The sequence below is a fragment of the Hetaerina americana genome, unplaced genomic scaffold, assembly GCF_022747635.1.
Source record: "Hetaerina americana unplaced genomic scaffold, ioHetAmer1.1.p SCAF_1, whole genome shotgun sequence".
NCBI lineage: Eukaryota > Metazoa > Arthropoda > Insecta > Odonata > Calopterygidae > Hetaerina > Hetaerina americana.
The window spans coordinates 70520227-70539950 of NW_027286069.1; positions in this window are offsets into that span (position 1 = coordinate 70520227).

Below are 19724 nucleotides of genomic sequence, written 5' to 3' on the forward strand. Positions count from 1 at the left end.
CCACACTACCTTCCGCCCACTCTCCCCCCGCCTCTCCCTCCTACCCGCCTCTACTACCACCCGCTCCAGTCCGGCTCACCCAGCGTGGGGCGAGCGACACCCCTTCCGGCCACTTCCCCCATTCCCCGCCCCCGACTCGCTCTTGCCTCTCGAAACTTCACTGCCGTCGACACCGCCGGGGGCGGGAGTGGAGTGGAGGGGCGGAGTTGAAGGGGATTCCGCCCCCTGCCTCACTCAGAAACCGCCCCGACCCACCAGTTCCGGACCCGACCGCCGGCTCCCACCGCCAACCCTACCCCCTTTTCACTTCCTCCTCTCAACTAAGTCCATGATATACCACGGTGTGTCGAATGAGATGTGCTGCGCACAAGCGATACCGCATTGCGATATAAATACGGTATCGGTCATTGGCTGAATACGGTGTGGAGACGATGTACGTATACGCACAGGCTATCGTCACTGACCGTTCGCTCCTGGAGAGGCTCACTACGTCGCGAGAGAAATGTTAAGCCAAAAATGAGTAAATAAGACACGAGGGGGATAAATGCGAGGCAATGATTAAAGGAAAAGGATGGAGTTGGCGAAGAGGGAGAGGATAGGAGTGAGAATCTTGTCAAAGAAATAAAATTCTAAGGCATCGTACAAAATGAAATACTCGTGGAGAACACACGTTGCAAAACTCCATTTTACATTTTTAATATCACCCCTCATATAAACTTTCTGTTCATTCTGTAGATGGCAATATGAAGAAGATAAATCACTTTTTCCTTAAATAGCATTCAATTCTCGTGCTTACGATTGGGCAGTATATTGGTAATATGCTAAAAATCTCGTCAAATCGCATGTATTTAATATATTTGTTTAAAATGCAACCTAAGAGACTTGGGCGTGGTTTTTCAAAAATAGACACATTTTTGTCGATTTATATGCCTATGTTAATGCATTGACGCACTTTCGATGTTCAATTCACGTCACACTGTCATGCTTAAAATCAAGAGTGGCCCAGCCCACTCTCAAGCACCTCCCGATTACTTTTCCTGCCTAGAATCCCTGCCCCAGCCGTTCTCACCATCCTTCCCAGCTTCCTGGAAAAGCCTTTTTTTATTTAGCGGGGGAGTAAAAGTTTCTCTCTCCCTCTAACTCGTGCCAGTTTGACAGATCCGACATGTTACCTCCCTTTCCAGTTCCTCCCGTCTCCAACAGCCTACCCTCCCGTCCCATTAAGGCACTCTTGCAAACTGCACAATCTCATGTGATACGAAATATACAATTTCTGTGTACATACATACATATTTATAAATAGATATATAGATATGTATGCAAACGTATTTATATGTATGTGTATATATATATTAAATATATATAGGCACAGAATATATACATGTATATATATTCTGTATTTATACGAGTACAATTCATCGTACGAGGGCGGATGAAAATGGAGTGAGGACAGACCCATCCCTGCATTAAGCTCTCAAAAAATATGGATAAATAAATATTTATTTTCATAATTTTATCAATCAATTATTTTATTTTAACATATAAATAGCATGTACACTTCTTTTTATTTAGTATCCATGTATGCATAAATGATAAATCTTCCTTATTTTTTGAAACGTGTGTCACTGAAGGTGGAACAGTTCTGTCTTCCTTCTCATTGTACCGCACTCTTTTCTTCGTGAAAGCGATTAATCGGAAAACCATAAAAGTTGATTACAATAATAGTATTAATCATATAACACAAATAAGTTCTCCTTCTCGTTCATTTTCCCCTGGTGATGGTTCAAATTCAAGCATTGCGCGAGCGGATCGCGCTAACGCGGAGAAATTATTCATCGCTCCCGCTGGATTTTCAATACGAGACGCCCTTCTGGGGCGGAGGTGGGAGGGTGGGAATAAAGGGGTGATGGAAAGATGACTGCGATATCTTTTCAGAGGAATAAATCTAAGAAGGGGTCGTAAAGAAATTGAAAGGGTGGAGCGGTTTGACTTCGCATCCCATGCGTGGAACGCAATAAACGCCAAAAGTTGAACACGCTTCTTTCTCCTTTCCGAAGGAAATAAGAGATTTTTCCTATTCCCCATCCATTTCTCGCAGCCTACGGAATTGTTGGATTAGTATCTTTATTTCTCCAAAACGCCCGTTTGAAAAAGTAACCAAATGGCGGAAGTCGGGATTCATTCTCTGAATCGACAAGATCATTATAAGCATCCTCATTAGAAAGACAATAAGATGATTTATCAGCATGTTGAGTGTTGCATCCCAAGGAAAGTGAGTCCACTTTAAACTTAAGATTCTTTGTTTTTAAACGCTGAGATGTTCAAACTTTGCATGCAATTTTTTTATTAGTTCTCAAGAAATGATAAGAATATGGCTCCTTAAACTATGATTTGAATGCGCTGCACCTCTAGGGAGAAGATGCAGTTCCATCAGAAATCACTTTAAAGCGCTTAGGAAGTAGTCCGATATCAACATTCAGGCCGAAGTGATCCTCGGAATCGACCTCAATGTTGTGAAGGATGATCATTTTCCTGCATGTGAAGGCGTGAGTACTATTGGTATATATGGCTGGAAATGAGAGATGGAAAAAAACTCTAAAATAGATATTTCGTCCATTCAAAGGCGGCCATAAGTAGGGAAGATATATGTTGAGGGTTTGATTACGGAAAGAGATATGTGCTGAGGTATTCACTCTACGTTGTCAAAGGCTTACTCACATTCCATCGAACCCTGGTCTCTCTGGTTGTTGGAGGCTTTCATTCTCTTCTATGACCTGATACCATCCCTTCCATCAACATGTTTTCAGAGTTGAATTCCCACCAATTTGATCTTCGGGATGGAAAAACTGTGAGGAGAGCACACGTTAGCTTAAAAGCAAACTTAAGGACATGAAAAGTGAAATCCATGTGAGAGAGCGGTAAAATACGAAGATAGGGATAGTTATATCAGGAGACAGGGAAATTAAATAGACAGATTGATTCTAAAGCGACGGATACAGAATGATATACATAAGAGACCGCAGGAAGATAGCATGTTTTGGTATCATAATGAAAAAGGAAGAAGAGTTAAGTTCGTGTCGGTGATTATCGAGAGGAATCAGATTATTATGTTTCCATTGGTGGTTGTACATACTGAAAGAGGTAACAGAAAAGGAAAGAGAGACTATGAATGAGCAACGGGTAGTTCCAATTGCAATAAGACGAAGGGACTGCTTAATCTTAATGACACGAGGCACATGATATTTAAGATACTGAAGAGATTTAATTGCTTGAGAACCACAGAGGAACAACATGCCAAATTTACAATAACAAATCGCCGTATTTTAAGCGAAAGACTGAAGAATAATAGCTGCTAAAATGTTGAGATAATATATTCAATGATAAAAACATCTACCAGCAATATTCAATATACTCTTTTAGGTGCCAAATAAAAAAAATGCGGTGTCCAGCCTGAGAAAGGGTTGCGGGGAATGGAAAGGAAATCGACATGCTTATTTTCGCAGATGGCATTGCAGTAAAAAAAAGGAAACCGATTAACACCTGAAAATATTCTTAAAACGACTTATCAAGTAACTAAACGATGCAGCATGTAAATTAACCAAAAGAAAGTAAACAAGCAAACGCTTAAATGATAGAAAAAGCTGTTTGCGCTACATTAGAGAGAAATCTGGATGGGTGAAATACTTGGCCCATCTGAGGAGTAGCATAATATGGGATGGATGGAGCTCGATGGGCATCAAACAGAGATGATTTTGGGTTGATGAGACGTTAACGATTCAGCGGAAACTAGTGTGTTAGAAGAAGATAACTTGACAAACAAGGAAGCACGAAGATAAAGTATATGTGTGGATTAATGACAATAATAATAATAGGTATTTCGTTCCGAGCTGTGTTTTCGATACCGATTGTGGCACCCTCAGGGTCAGAGAGCTGTATCACAGGAAAAAGCAGAGCAGACAAGAATAGGAACCGTCCTAAATCTGATTGTGCAAGTGAATAGGTAGGATGACATGGGCATATGATTAGAGAAACAAGGATGTATTCAGGAGATTGGAAGAGAAAAAGGCCTTATGGAGAATTTTTCGGGAAATGAGAACCAAATGTAAAGAGCACACATTGAAAGGAATTTTTCAAGTTAGTGTGAGGAAAACATTTTAAAAAATTCCTTCCAATTCAATGATATCAAGCTAAACCTTTTGTGATTGCGTCTGGAGGAATAAAAAATACCTTTGTACGAGATTTCATCGCACTTTAATTGCGGTATCACCGGTTTCATCACATACGAGTATGTAGGACGTGCCCTGAAGAGATCACATGTGTGATGAAACTGATCGTCACGAGATTGTTTGGTTAAGGCTACATAGTTTTTCTAATTCCTTAAATGGTTCCTCGCACGAGGCCAGGGACGTAATCAAGAGGATAAATATGATGGAATGCAAGACAAGAACAATCGAGGAGTAAGTGGTCGTTGATTACCGAATAAACAAGGCCAAAATTCAGATATAATTGGATTTTAACACTACATAATCACATGAAGTCATGTAACTAGGCATTTTTAATGCTCTTAATTGAAAATAATGATGAAGAAAATACTACTCCCCCCGAGATATCAATAAATTAGCAAAATAATGGTCTCAAATCTAGTGAAAAGGGTACGTGAATAATTGAAATTAAAATCAGACTTTGAAAACGTATTCGGGGATATTCGTATGCTGAGTCATCAAAACAGAAAAAAACCTTTTTCTTTTACCGATATGAATGGAGATGAATCTTAGATTCAAAAATGAAATTTTTCATCGATTTCAATCACCAATATGTCTAGCCCTTTAATCCACATTTATCAAATGCATATCTTTTGCTGTTTTCGGCATACCATGTATGCACACGCTGCATATAAATAACCTTTACCTTAGAAAAGGTCCATCAGAGTGGAACTTATTTATATCGTGAGATAACTTGGGAATACCCAGTGAGATAGAAAATGTCACCGAGAGCTTTGAAGAACTAAACGGAAAAAAAATTTTTTTCTTTGCGGTGGATTAAATTTCGGGAATTAATTTTCCATTGAATGAACATCAGGGAAGTAATTCCCAAAGATTTTGCACCTCAGTTTAATAAATTAATATGTAAATCGCCGAGATCTACCTTAATTAAGTCCTTCAGGTCTAAACTTATGGGTCGTTGTAATGAGAATAAGCTTCGAATGGAAGGCTGTGACCCGTTATAATTCCATAGAGGTCCAGCATAGTATTTGATTAATTCAGTGTCAACATCTAGTTGTCAATTCGGGATGAAACTCATTACGACCTATTTCCATAGCAGTGGACGGATTTTATCGTTGAATTCCGCTCAATTGAATATTGAAGATCACCAGCCCGTTTATTCGGACTGCATAAATGGCAAATCGAAAAATTGATGACAAAGCCCTAAATATTTTTAGAAAATATGCACCTTGATAATGTCTTGGGATAATGTCATTCCTTTTAATGGTTTTATAAGAAGGTTATTGTAATGCAAAATTATTTTCGGAGTACATCGGCAAATTCATCGTTTCGATATTTTGATCGTGTTCTGATTGTTACGTCTTTGTATGTGCATTGCCTACACCGCTCATTCCGACACTTGGTGGGTAAACATCTCAATATTGAAGACCATCCTTAACTGTCGGGCGCTTTGAAGGAAATTTTATTCGCTTCAGCACAGATATACCAGAGTAAACGAATAGAGACTGTTGAAGTTATGAGACAGACAGTCGTCGATCTCGAGCGAGTTTAATAAGTCGAAGAGGAAACATTTGAAGATGGGATGGAGGTATTAATGACAAGATAGTATTGTAAAAGTGAGATAAGGGAGAAGAGAAAAAATAAGTGAGGTGAGAGGAAGTATGATCCGGATGTTTGGGAAAATACTAGGTGCGAACGGGCTTAACAATAAGCGGAAGATATTTGTAATTTCTTTTAATTATTTATAGTGCTTTTTCAATGTGAAGTGTACCTCTGTTGTCGCTAATTTCCTTCTTTCCCTTTTATTCCATTCTCTTGCGTTCTTTCCTTTGCTCTCTTGTCTTCTTTGGACTTCAAATTTGGCGAAGATCCATCGAAAATTATACACCTTGTAATTCCAAAGTCTTATATCAAAGCATTTTAAATAACATATAAACACCATTATTTCCCTAAAAATTTATTTTGCCGGAATATTTTCCTTTTAGATACAATGTTCCCAACTAATACATTATAAAATCGTAAAATATGTAAGGTAAATTATTTTATCCGTTTGCCATGCACAATAAGCCTTACGTTTTGAGAAAAATCAGCTGAATCTCTCTCTAAGCCTTAAGTTTTCAAAAGTGAGAGATTTCTCTTGATGCACGCCATTTATACTGTAGAAGATTCTCTCTGCTTAAAACAAAAAAAAAACTTTAATTCATGGATTCTTTGACTCGGGAATCACCATGGTTATTTCAAATCTCAATGAATAAATTACTTGGTGGTTTCAGTACAATAGCGGGTAGAAAAATGCATGAATGCAGATAATGTGATTCATCGGTTTCTTGGAAGTTGAAATGAATGGGGCATGTGGTAAGCGTAAAATTTTCATTGGAGGGGCTTTTAATAAAGCCTTTCATAAATCATCCATTACGAGCCATCTTGGGAATTCTTGTGAGGCATATATATTGAAAACTTTTATCATCCGCCAAGAATTTTCCCTCCTTACATTATTAATCCATCAACCTATGAACGATTTGGTCGCCTGACTATCTTAACCGGAAGAAATGGGTTCGCAGTGCCCGAAACCAAATCAGGGAAATTGATTTGAGAAATGATATATCACTTCCATAAGACCACACACAATCCATGGTGGCCCACATGCTCGTTTTTCAGATTGAAAGGGACCGCAAATGACCCATGTTATGGAACAGAGAAGCCACGTTTCGGTGGCAGGGGGGTCAAGAAGGAGTAGGATATCCAGTTTCGAATTTAAAGGGGTCAAAGAGGCAGGAGGAACGGAAATTAAGGTACGTCATTTTTGCCCTTCGGGTGTATCAAGTGTAGAAATTCGTATTGAGCGCAACTGCTTTTGCAATAGCTTCCCCCCCCCCCCCCAGTGCGTCGGAACGTCCGAAACAAAAAGGAACTTGAGGGTCTCCGTATCTCCTGGAAAATCAAGTCGGCTGTTTCTCTTCCCTCCAATCCCAAGCTCCTCTACAGGCTTTGGAGTCGGTCGTGACGGTGGGTAATCAAACTTATATTCAGCCCTTTATGTATGCCCCATCACAGTAAGTTATAGGGCAGGCGTCGCTGATAGCGTGAGCATCAACAGTTAAGAAGAAAGAAAAGGAAGACGAAAAATATTCAAGAAACTGATCTCGATTGCTTTGAATGAGATAGAGAGAATAAATGAGATCATATCTCTTTGCATGTTTTAGACTTAACCCAATATATGATGATCTAATGAGATTATTATTATTAATTTGGGCATTTGACCATGTAGAGGTAGGTTTTCAAAGGATCCTGAACACCAATGCATACTTTTTTTTATCGTTTTTCTACACCTTATTTCCAAAATGAGTTCTGCATGGTTTCTATTCCCATTCATTTTGCGCAAAATTAATATTCTTCGCCCCTTGCTCCACCGCTTATTAAACATTTTCCCCTCCATCACAGTCTCAAAAACCCTGAAACCTTTCAACATCTCCTTCAAGCCTTATTAACGTTATCTTCGAGCTGCGGTTATCTTCCTTTCTTATGCAAACGTACACAACATTTCTTCGATTTTCATTCTCAATACTTCTCTCCTTATTTTCTCTACCCGTCTTTTTACACGCCTTAAAAACCTGTCAGCCGTTCTCATTTCTCGTGACACAGGCATAACTTTGGGTCACGCATATCTCATAAATTTCCATGCCATGAACGAATTATATTCGGAATGATTTCCCGTAAAAATTGGAGCATTCTCTGGGGTCTAGGAATGTGGAAAGTCGTTGTGGTCTGCTCCAGTAACCTGCCTAACCTTCAATATTCACGAATATTTCCGCTCCGCGTGCACCACCATGACCTCATATTCCTCGGATAAGACGTCGTGGTGGTGTCAGGGATGCCCGTGACACTTTGATGGCATTGGCGATCCATGATGTTCAATTTTAGGAAGCCATTGTCGCCCACACCAGGCCACCTTCGGGACACTTTGTCCCGGAAGAAAGGGATGGCCATCTTTCAACTCTTTTAATAAAACGTGATAATCCGGCTCTCCTTCAAGGAACTGCAAAGCAGATTCCTAAGAGAAACCCGAAGATTCGAAGAAAGAGGAACGGGGAAACCGTGAGAGGGCGGGCGAGAGAGCGGAGGGCGGCGGGTCGACGTCCGAGAGGGGCGTCGGCCGTGTGGCGGAGGACTGCGCCAGCCTCCCAGGCTTTCGAGGTAGCCCCTCTCCGGGCACCTACCCGAGACTTTTCACCCTGTCTCCCCTCACAATTCCCCTAAATACACACACGCACACACAAGAGGGAATGAGCTACGGCCACGGGGATTTGCATTTCATAGGAAAACTCGAGATTTAGGGCTGATTCGCTTCAGGGGCAATGTAGCAAAAACCCAAGGAGATAGGGAGGTGACGCGGAAAGTTCTTTTTTTCCCTTCGGGGGGATTGGGGGTGGGGCTAAGGGACGAAAAATGGCTAGAATGAAGTCGAGGGGTCGAGGGGAGGGGTCCTGGTGAACAGAAGGACGGAGGATGGTAAGCGGGTTCGGTTTGAAAAGCTTTTCTGGCGGCGCCGGAAGGAGTGGCGCCGTTTATGAAGCCAACTGATCAGGGCTCTCCCGCACTGTTGACCTTTCCTCTAGCAGCCGTTAGCGCCGATGAAAAATTCAGGGGAGGAGAGAAGTCGGAGTGGAAAGGAGACCCAAACCCCTCACGCTTTCTTCCTTAGAAAGCAGGAATCACACAGATGGTGGGTTGGCATTCTCCCCGAGAGCAAAAAGAAATGGCGATATGCCGGGTAGGGAAGGCCAGAGATTGTGTGTTTGAGAGAGAGAGTACCTCTCTGCTGACAATAGCTGCAGGAGCTTTCAAACTGTCTTTTGGCAGGACGTTGTGAATCGGTGATATGTCAAATGGACGGTAACTGTGTTGGCTTTCCCTTCTTCTTGGATGAAGATATCGCATTTGAATAAGATAGGTGGAAATTTGGCAGGAAATGACTTCTGAGCTCACTTGGCAGGTTTCTATTTCATATGTCGATAAACTATGGTAATTTTCTGATTTTGACAAGTTTTTATACGAAAACCTCAGCATTTATCCAATGGCCGCCCGTGTAGTATATAGGACTTCTGTTGAAGGGGATGGTGTGGATGAATCTCAGTTTACCTGAGAGGAAGGCTCAAGTGTTTTTGAGGTTGATCTTGCCGAGTAGTAGTAGTAGTAGTTTTTAGGGGAGGCGACCGACAGCTAAGGTCATTTGCGCCATAGGGGATGGACAGGAAAGGATGAAGGGTGGAGAGAAACCAGGCGTCGGCATTAGCCTACTCTTTACGAAAGGCTAATGTGTAAACTGCAATGATCTTGGCTAAAATGATCAAAATAGAACAAAGGCATATAGTATGATAGGTACGAGGACTAATCAATGACATTTGAAAATAACTGACTCTCCTCTTTTAATATTTTGAGACATCTTTTATCTGTGCTAAATGGAAGAACAGACTCTCCACAGGCCTCCTGTAGTATTAAATAGGCTTGCTCTGACTACTTTCTTAGGTGAAAGAAACATTTTAATGCTGTCGAAATGCTCGTAAATACTAGAATTACTCCATCGTTGCCGTATGCGAGCAGACATTATTTCAAACTTCAACGACTACTGACTCTGACGTAATACTATATCAAAACCTATTAATCACGTATCACGTTAAATTAACACTATGACATACTTTAATATTTTTTCTGTTAATCATGCGAATAAGAAAAATTAAAATTAACCCTTTATTGAACAGCCTTCGTAGTTTGCCATGATTCTCAAAGTCCAAGATGAATGGAAAAATTTATCACCCCTTATATAACCGCATTAATGTTTTAGTTTATGTATGAGGTAGCCAATCTAGTCTTACAACTTAAATAATTAAAATATTTTTAATAACAAGATTATTTACTAGATCGGCCGTTGCCATCGCTGAAAATTATCTTATCTACATTTATCTAAAGCGATGCATCAGAAATGATGAAGCTTCCGAGTGAAAACACGAGTCAGGTTTTTGTTGTAGATCCTTTTATTTTACCATAATTAGTGGGAATGGAGGTCAAAAGTGGCCCAGATCTCATTTGTTATACATAGATCTGTAAGCGATCCGTAATATTGCAGCATTCTCCGATCAGTGAGATATGTGTGAATACGCTTAAAGTTTAACGAAACAATCAAATACACTCACTGTTGTAATCTTTTCTTGAACGCATAACTTCGATTAGTCTTTCTTAGACACATTCAATAGATCCCGATCAAGGAGAATGATTCCTACACAACGGAATCTAACAGTTGAAGGAAAGTTATGCCAAGAAAAGAAAGAGTAATTTCTCTGTCTCCAAGTGGAGTGGAGTTTTTCAGTGATGCACACGAACAGTTTACATTTTCAACTCCTTCGCAACATAGAACTTCGTAGTTTATATTTTCCTTTACCTTGTGGAGTCAAATTTTTGGATCTCGTCAGCAATAAAATTATATTATTTCCGCTATTGATCATATCCCTCTTATTTTTACATTGCATATGCTACATGAATTGCAACGCGGCGAAAGTAAATTCCTAGACGCGGATCAGAAATTTTCTATTATTTAACGAAGCGATGTATTAACCTGAAAAAATTCACCGGGCGAAACATTTTCTCCGGATCACTGGCCGCTTTACGTAGCCTTGCGAGCAGAACGTGAAATACCGAATGCGATCCCTGCGCCATCGACTCCCATCCCCGGCGGGGGAGGCTTGGCGGGTGGAGGGCCAGAAGTGATGATTTGTAAAGAGAGTTTAATGCCTCCTTTCCACTTATTTTTATTTTTTCGAGAGTAGTCTTTTTTTGAAAGACTTTCTAATGAAATAGTTTATTGGTCTTAATGAAACTCGCTCTTTCTCGCCGAGGGATTTTGTTATTTTTTTAAGAGAGAGTTTGGGGTGGGACGCGTTTGGGGAGGAAATTAAGAAATTAAAAAAAGAAGAGGGTTGAAAAAATTGCCTCCTCCACCTCCTCTTCTCCCTTTAGCATTTCGGATTTCGTTTTTCCCTTTCTCCCGACTCCCTACTCCTCCCCTCCCCCTCCGTTCCCTCAACTCCAATCTCTCCCTACCTTCCGCCGCATAGGCGGTGGGATCCCGCTCTCGCTAATAGGTTTATCACGGGAGCCTCCCGAGAAGAGACGACGCTGAATATGAATTCCAGGACTTCTATTTACGAAGGAAACTTGTCGTGGAGGAATTGTTCTGTCGGCGTTAAGTTTTCCAGCGCGCCGTCGTTTTTCTTCTTCTCCCTTCCTCACCCCCCGCAACCCAACCCCCCCCCAACCACCACACTATGGGAGAGAGAGAAGGGGGGAAGAATTTCCCGCAGTGCGTAATGAGAAACTTAATCCTAAAACGAAAAGCGGACATCATCCTTCGCGTCCCCGCTCGTCTTGTCGGAGTTTGGCAATGATTTTCGCAACATCATCCCCTGCCTGTTTTAGTGTGCTATTCGTTTTCCCCCTAATTTGAAGAGGAGAAGTTCATCGGCGGTACATCCGCTATCTCCCCGTGTCGTCGAGACCTCTGACAAGGACTGAGGAAGTGAGTGACATTGTTTAGTGTCACTGCAAAATCTTGGCGCTGAGGATGCGGCACGGTTTATCACCGTCGTTCCCCACTCGGGTAAATTAATCCGCCAAATACATGCACGTACACTTGGGATGCATCTTCAGGTGGGACGAACGGTTGTCACTTTCGAATAAGTGACAGTGAGAGAAAACTGTCTAATAAGGATCTGATAGCAATGTTTTGTGACCATCTCATTTCACGTCACCTATTGTGCGGTGACGTATGATCCTTTGCATCCTTTCCCTTTTTATCAATAAAGCTCCACGTACGTACCAGCTGAAAGAGTGTTAGAAAAGGCATTAGAAATATTGGTGAACGGTTATAAATTATTAAAGAGAGGTGAACTAATGAATCTGTCACTTATTTACTCCCTATCCTTACTTATGCCCTAAATCCTTATCACAACCCTAGGGTTGCAAAGGCTGCAAACGGTATAAAATGTGAATGAATTAAAAATGTATTTCGTTGAAAATATTGACGGGCGCTGCAATGAGAATATATTATGATTTTACTAATCTCGGTTCAAATGCTTTCAGATCTCTTTCTGCACAGTAGACCTAATATATATATATATATATATATATATATATATATATATATATATATATATACACATACATATATATATATATATATATATATATATATATATATATATATATATATATATTCGAAGAGAAAGTTCTTCAGCGACGACACAAAAGTATAATAACTTGGATTAAAAACTTATCTAACCGAAGAAACACCGAGGGACGCTCATGTATATATCAGTCACGAGATTTTCTGTAAGAAGGCTCAACGTAGACAGACAGGAATGCCCACGCCTCCAAACTCTATGAAACCTGTCAAACTCACAGTCAAACACATTAACTCCCTCTCAAAAATCATCTTATCCAATTAATTTTCACGCATTAATGTTGGCAGAAAAATGTTGCCATGTTTGGAATGAGCTTGAAACGCAGTTACAAAATGAATGTAATATGTTGTTAGGTTTCTAACTTTTGCAGGAGAGTTTCTTTTTAAAATTACTGTTAATGAAATAAGCAGGCCAGGAGTATTATTTTATAATAAGCTTATCCCAAATAATAATAGGGATTGATACTGTGTTGTTCTGACATTAAATTAGGTAAATAGTAATAATATCATTCGATCACTTCACTACAGCAAATACGGCAATTTCATTGAATATTCCTTTATCTTATAACTGCTGAGTCGATGTTGTTCTCTTAGACCGCCCCTCAAAGTTTTAATGGCGCAGTTTTCATGGTGACCTCACCCTGCGGCGGCCCCTGGCGTAGGTATAGTGCTCCAGAAGTAGCATACACTTTCATTCTTACGGACTTTTCCTTTTGGATTAACTACTTGTCTGAAGGGAGAAATTTTATAATTCTAAAATAACTTCTATTGTCTTACCGGTACAAAAGTATTCCCTCTTTACAATTGAGTGAAGCATATACTATTCCTTTCCAAAGATTCTATGCATGCTTTGGCTTTCTACTCATACACCTATAAAGAAGTAATTATTGGGAACAAATAGTAAATTCGCCTATGCAGTGGTACCAGAATGTCATAATTTTTCTATAAAAATGATAATTTTTCTTCTCGCTCATATCAGATGCGCTCATTTCATGAAATATATCTTCGGAATCAATATATTAAGTGAAATCAGTGCCATAGTAATTGCGAATGGCAACCAATTCAACAGTTCTTCTAAATTGCTAATATTTGAATTGTCATGATTGAAACTTTACCAAAGTTCAAAAATATTTGTTATAATTTTTCCCGATTAAATGAGGGCGCACAACTGCAGTTCATTGAGATCCTCCTCTAAGGATAGGAAACCATATCAAGTGATCGCTCCAAAAAGCTTAGTCCTTGTGAGGAAAAAGTTAGGAGAATAATGTATATTTAGTATTTCCCTCTTTAAATACCTATTTCTCTGAACATAAATCTGAAAATTTACTTATAAAAATATTGAAATGAAAAGAAATTATTGGCTCTGTAATTCTACACAAAAGTGTGAGGATCACAAAGTAAATAATTTCATTTCATTTCAATATTTTATGTAAATTCCGCAAAGTTACGCCGGAGACAACAAAGTTTACTTATAAAAAGACAAAAATGCGGTAGAGCTAAAAAAAAGAGGCTACTTAATTTAATCAAGATGGTAATGCTATTCATTTAAGATTACGGCACTGCCTGTTGGCTGTCATTTAACGGGAAATATATGTTTTGATAATCTCAGTTGTGAACTCAACTGAGCTGAAGTCAGTTAGTTTGATAGATGAGGGCGGAGTTCACCGCGTGCTAAGCCTTGCGGCGTGTGAAATTCACACCCTCAGGACAGGGGAACCAAGTCTTGTACCGCCTGCGGTTTTCCATAAAGTTCTGGTACCCAGAAAATCGTACAACTTGGGTTTCACCAAGGGTGTCCAGAGCCGACACCGTCCATTTAGCCACTAGGCTTCAGGCTGAAATTTCATGACACGGAAAATAAACTGCGTTCTCAACCTGCCAGCTTCAGTTTAGCGTATATACTATGGAATAAATGATACCAACGTTTCCACTAACCTTAGAGAACTGCTGAAGGTCAGAAACGTTTTTAAAAATTGTAATAGCAGTAAAGATCTGCTGATATAAGACACTCCGTTAGGGATGAGGAGAGCTCGTTTTAGTTAACTTGGAATAAATATTATGCTTAATGAATCGGAATCTAAGACCTTGAAGACGATTGTTATCCTAGCCATTCTGAATATTACGGCATAAGAATCTAGTTTTTGAGGAAACGATACGGTTTTCCATTCGTATTAAAGAACAGTTACACGGATGTTTATTGGTACGACGCGTTTCTGCGTGTTACGGCGTCATCAGGAACAAAAACTGTGCTTTGATTTTTGTAATGAACGGATAAAATTGGGGTGGGGGTAAAAATTAAACATTTGTGAAAAATTACTGGTGCATTTTAATAAAAATATTCAAAATTTCCATGACGTAAAGCCTTAACCAGTTCTTTTTACTCAGAATCTTCTTCCTATTACTCAGTCGAACTTTTCATTTATATAATTCTCAACTTGAAGATGTTGTAAATATGCTTTTTTATTGAAACACTAAGATAAATTGCTTTCATATTTTTTTTGGTTCGGGATTGCGTGTGGTTGCAATTTTACTGGTTTCCCATTCACAAGAATCCCGGCGTTGGCAGGATTTGTCGGAGGTACTGCGATTTTTATCTTGGATGTAATGTGGAGAGCTCTTCTAGTGGGGTTCGCTGTCCGTCGGGTGGGACATTAAACTGTAGAAACCTTTTCGTTTTTAGCCAAGATTAGGATTATTTCAATGTCAGTTGTCTTTCTACCACCTTTCTCCCATTTAATAAAAAATCCTATTCCTCCCAAATTACCTCCCTAATGGTCTTGGTCGTCAACTCTAATAACCTCCATAGCTAGGAATAAAAGGGAAAACCATGCTTCATGTTTCTCTAAATATAATAAAACTTATCTCTTTTTAGCTAGGTATATCATGGAAATAACTACTTGCATCCCGAAAGAAGTGTGACACAAAGCTAATACACGTATTTCAAAATTCAAAGTAATGACATCCTTCAGCAACTCTCAGCTATACTAAAATTAGTTACACAGCATGAAATTTAAAATTCGACAATGCCAAAAAATTCTATCTCTTTCTTATAGAAATCTTTCATAGCTCAAAAACATTACAAAAGTTAATTATTTATTTCGGAACGCTTAGGATTGTTATTACCGATATTCAATATTTCACAGCATCCGCTTCTCTGTGAAACGTGATTTTTCAAAGGATCGACCCATGTTTTTTTTCCTTCACGATGCGTCCAGTCTATGGTTATAGTACTGATTGAAGATGATGAAAATATCCAAAAAACAAATAGTTTCAGTATTTTTTTTAAACACACCTTGAATAAAAAAACGTCGGTCTCACGCGGAGCTAAAGATATAGCAGACAAAGTTGCGGCGACAAAAGTTGCCGAGAAATTCTTCAGATGCGAATCGATTCCACGGAGTGGTGATTTTTGGATCACTCGGGGCCAATATTCCAGTATCATTCTTGGTCAAAGTTCTCTCGGATAAAGTCATCTATTGAATCAGTCACGTTCATCACTGCGCATTAAACCAATGTTATCTCTATCCATTCTTCTATTTCTCGAGGAGTGACGGCTGAATAAAGCTAAAACAAGGTGATTGTTTGGCGTACGGTGGGATGAAAATGATCCCTGACAGCTGATCCACGGGAAGCGAAGATTTCCGAGTCTGGAGGGGAACCGGGGGGAGAGATCGGACAGAAGTACATACCGAGAGGTGGGAGAGTGCGTGTAGGGGAGGGGTTGGTGGGAAGGGGATTGGGGCGACGGCGTGGAGGAGGGAGGGAAGAGAGTAGAAAGAAGCTTTCGGGAGTAGCAAATCCCGCATGCAAACATTCCAAGATTCTATCTCTCCACCCAATGCTCTAGCGATTTATTTCATCTTCGTTCTTTCCCGCGATCTTTCCTCCCAAACAATGCTAGTCTCCCCTCCCTCGCTCTCCTATTCTTTTTCGTTTCTTCGAATTATTTTTTTCTCCTCTAAATCTTTTCCCCTTTCCATCAAAGGACACACCCTGAATATCTCGAATGAGAGAAAAATGGTGAGAACCAAACATTTGTTCTTTATATCTTCATGTAGAAGTATCAACTATTGTAATGGTAATTTTTAACACTATAAATATCCATAACTACAGAATATATTAACCCCTTTGTTACATTTAGTTAAATAATATTATAGCTATATAATTTTAAGAGTAAAATCAAGGAGCCCTCGATTGTTCTGCATTATTAATAAATCCTAAAATCTGACTTAATTTAAAAAGAAAAAATATAAAATTGATCCGTCGGCAACAGAAAGTGAAAAATGAAAATCAGTTTTAATCTAATTTATACCCAGAGGAGATTGAAAATAGGTCCGTCTTATTAATTTCCACCATACGAGACATTTAAATTCTAATGGTCAAAATGAAGACTTTATTTCAATAAGATGAATAAAGGTAGCATGATAGAGTGAGCTGCCAAATCATTGTGCTTGACGTTCAATGTCACCCTCGTCATTTTCTGCCGTCTTTCCTCCCACAATGTTTAGCTCTTCCTTCACCTTCCGATCTTCGACTCATTATCTCCCCCTATTACTCTTTCCGATTGTCCTCTCCCACCACGTTATTGCCTCAGTTCACCGTAAACGCCGCATGGAGAGCATAGGAAATATGTCCTAACAGATCTCATATGCAACAGCAAAACGATTGAACTCGGCAGCTTCTTATATAATATCGACGGGCGGGATTCTGTTCTAGGTAACAATCGCCACTGAAATCCGTTTCTGAGGTAACTTCTTTTAGTTAAATTTTCGGGTGACTTTGAGTTAATGAAAGGATAAAGAATCTTATCTATTTCCTGCCTTAACGTGATGAAATTTTAGAGAATTTGATAATTTTCCAAACGATTATATATTGTCAAGCGAGGTTTCAAATTCTGCTTGTTATTTTCAAAACAATGAAAGTCTTGGGCAATTTGGAACCAGTTTCTGAGTATCGCTGAGTACTAAGTAATTCATACGATATATAATGTTGACTCATATAATACGGAACATGCCGGCTGTCCATATTTGAGCACACAATTCGACAACACAATTCTCTCTCTCTCCAATCCTCAACACGTTCTCCGCACGGAACCCAGCAGATGATTAAAATTATATAAAACTATAAAAAACGACTGTAACACTGCCATCCTTATTCTACTTTAAAACAAAAGGAGATCTCACGGGGTCCATTTGGTTACAATGATTAAAGTAATTAAAAACGGAAGCTTTCCAAATGTCATTAAACATACCTGTATGACACACTCGATTTTACCAGATTTGACTCCATGGAAATTCATTTTTGAATAAAAGAAGAATAATAGGTGTATTCCACAAAAACCTTTTTATTTGATAAAACTAGTTTCAGGTTTCAACGCATAGGCGTTACCTGAGGATGGCGCCTATGCGTTGAACTGTTCTGCCAAATGAAAATGTTTTTGTGGAAAATATCCAGTATTTATTTCATTCGATACCTATGTGATCCAAAATTTCCGAAAGGAACTTTTATATCAGAGGAAATATAAGATTCCTTTTTCCAAACTGGTGTATATGTTTATTTTTATTTCCCATCGTATCCGGAGGAAGCGTTAAGGGGGATCAAGTAAATAGTGAAATGGATATATTGAGTTACTTTGTTAGTTGTTAGAGCTAGAGTTGGCATTTATCAGTTTATTGCAAAATGGTAATTAAATAAACACGAATAATCAGCAAGTAAGTGAAATTTAACTGCATAAAACGTATTTGTATATATTTCTATTAGTTTTGTCCCTCAAATTTCTTTTTATTAGAAAATTCATATATGTACTAATGATATTTTGGTAGTAGGCATCAGTAGCTCACTTAAGTACACTGCTTGCATTTTATGGCAGTGAATGGTGTATAGCTTCTGCACACATGGATTTAGATGAAAATTTCTGTAGGCGCTGCAGGTGGAGTTTCTTGAAAAAATATTGATAAAGCTCTTCCAGAATTTCATATTAAAAACAAATAAATTCCTCGATCCTCGACAAGTCTGAAAATTTTTCTATTAATTCGAAAAAATCCCAGATAGCGATTATTTTTCACTCATGTTGAATACAACGCGGAGCCCACACCTGAAAAAGTGTTGATAAAAGTTCATAACCATTGAAGCATTGTAGTCCGGTGAAAGAGCAGCAAGGGATTGCTCGATGTTCGGGCGGTACAGAGTCGAGCGCTCGTTGCATGCCCAGCCTCTCCCAAATATTTTTCAGCTCCCCTTCTGGCATAACCCTGCCGCAGAAAACCGAAATTGCAATTCCGAGCACACGCTAAGGGTGTGTGTGATTTACGACACTGCGTGAAGGCTAAACCGTGAGTTATTTTAGTCTCCTGCCTCAACTCCTGCTGCCCCGCGCCCGAAAGGCGACAATTTAACCTCCCGGGGGAGCCTCGAAGGAATCTCAATCTCGAAGTCACGGACGCACCCATTCCGAGAGATTTGAAAGACTCCATCCCTATATCTCCGTATATCTCTTTCTCTTCGCGACGCATGTGCGTATCTCATATATTTTACTCCGATAAAATATCCAACACTCCACTCATCCCGAGATAAAATGGAGGAATTATTTCTCATTCCTAGAGAAAAATATCTTCGTTGCCATGCTCTTAAGTCATAATATTTCGGATATAATCAGCTCATATAAGACATCATTCTTCGCGCACTTTCAAACGCCATTCCACTAATATCTTGCCGCAGCTAGAGCTAAAGCCGCAGCTTTAACCATTTGGGTTTTCTATCGTATCCTTACGGAAGCTCCGTCCAGGTGTTAGATAAATGATATTTTAATAAAATTTCCTGTATCAATAGCCCTAAATGCACTCCGTCAACTTATGATGTTAAAACAGATACTTACCTTATTATTTTTCATATGCATAGACTTCGAAAATCTAACATTTCTTGCGTGTCCATATGGCATTGAAGGACTGCCGCTAGAAGAATTATGGAATTAATGATGCAAAATTAATGTATTTTTCGCTATAAACTGATATTATGTGCATGATTATACAATGATCGTGATAATGTTGACTTAAAGGCACCTACCAGCCTTAATTTCAATTATATCGATTAATTTATGGGGAAAAAACAAACGAAATCGCAAATTTAAAACATTGTTGCCTTTAGCGTCCAAAATATTGTTTGACGTTTTTTTGAAATTTTGGAGTGCATGTTAAAAAATCATAAGAGCTGCAGTATACAAAAAAAGTATATTCAATTACTATCTGTTTACGCAATAGGCATGAGTGATT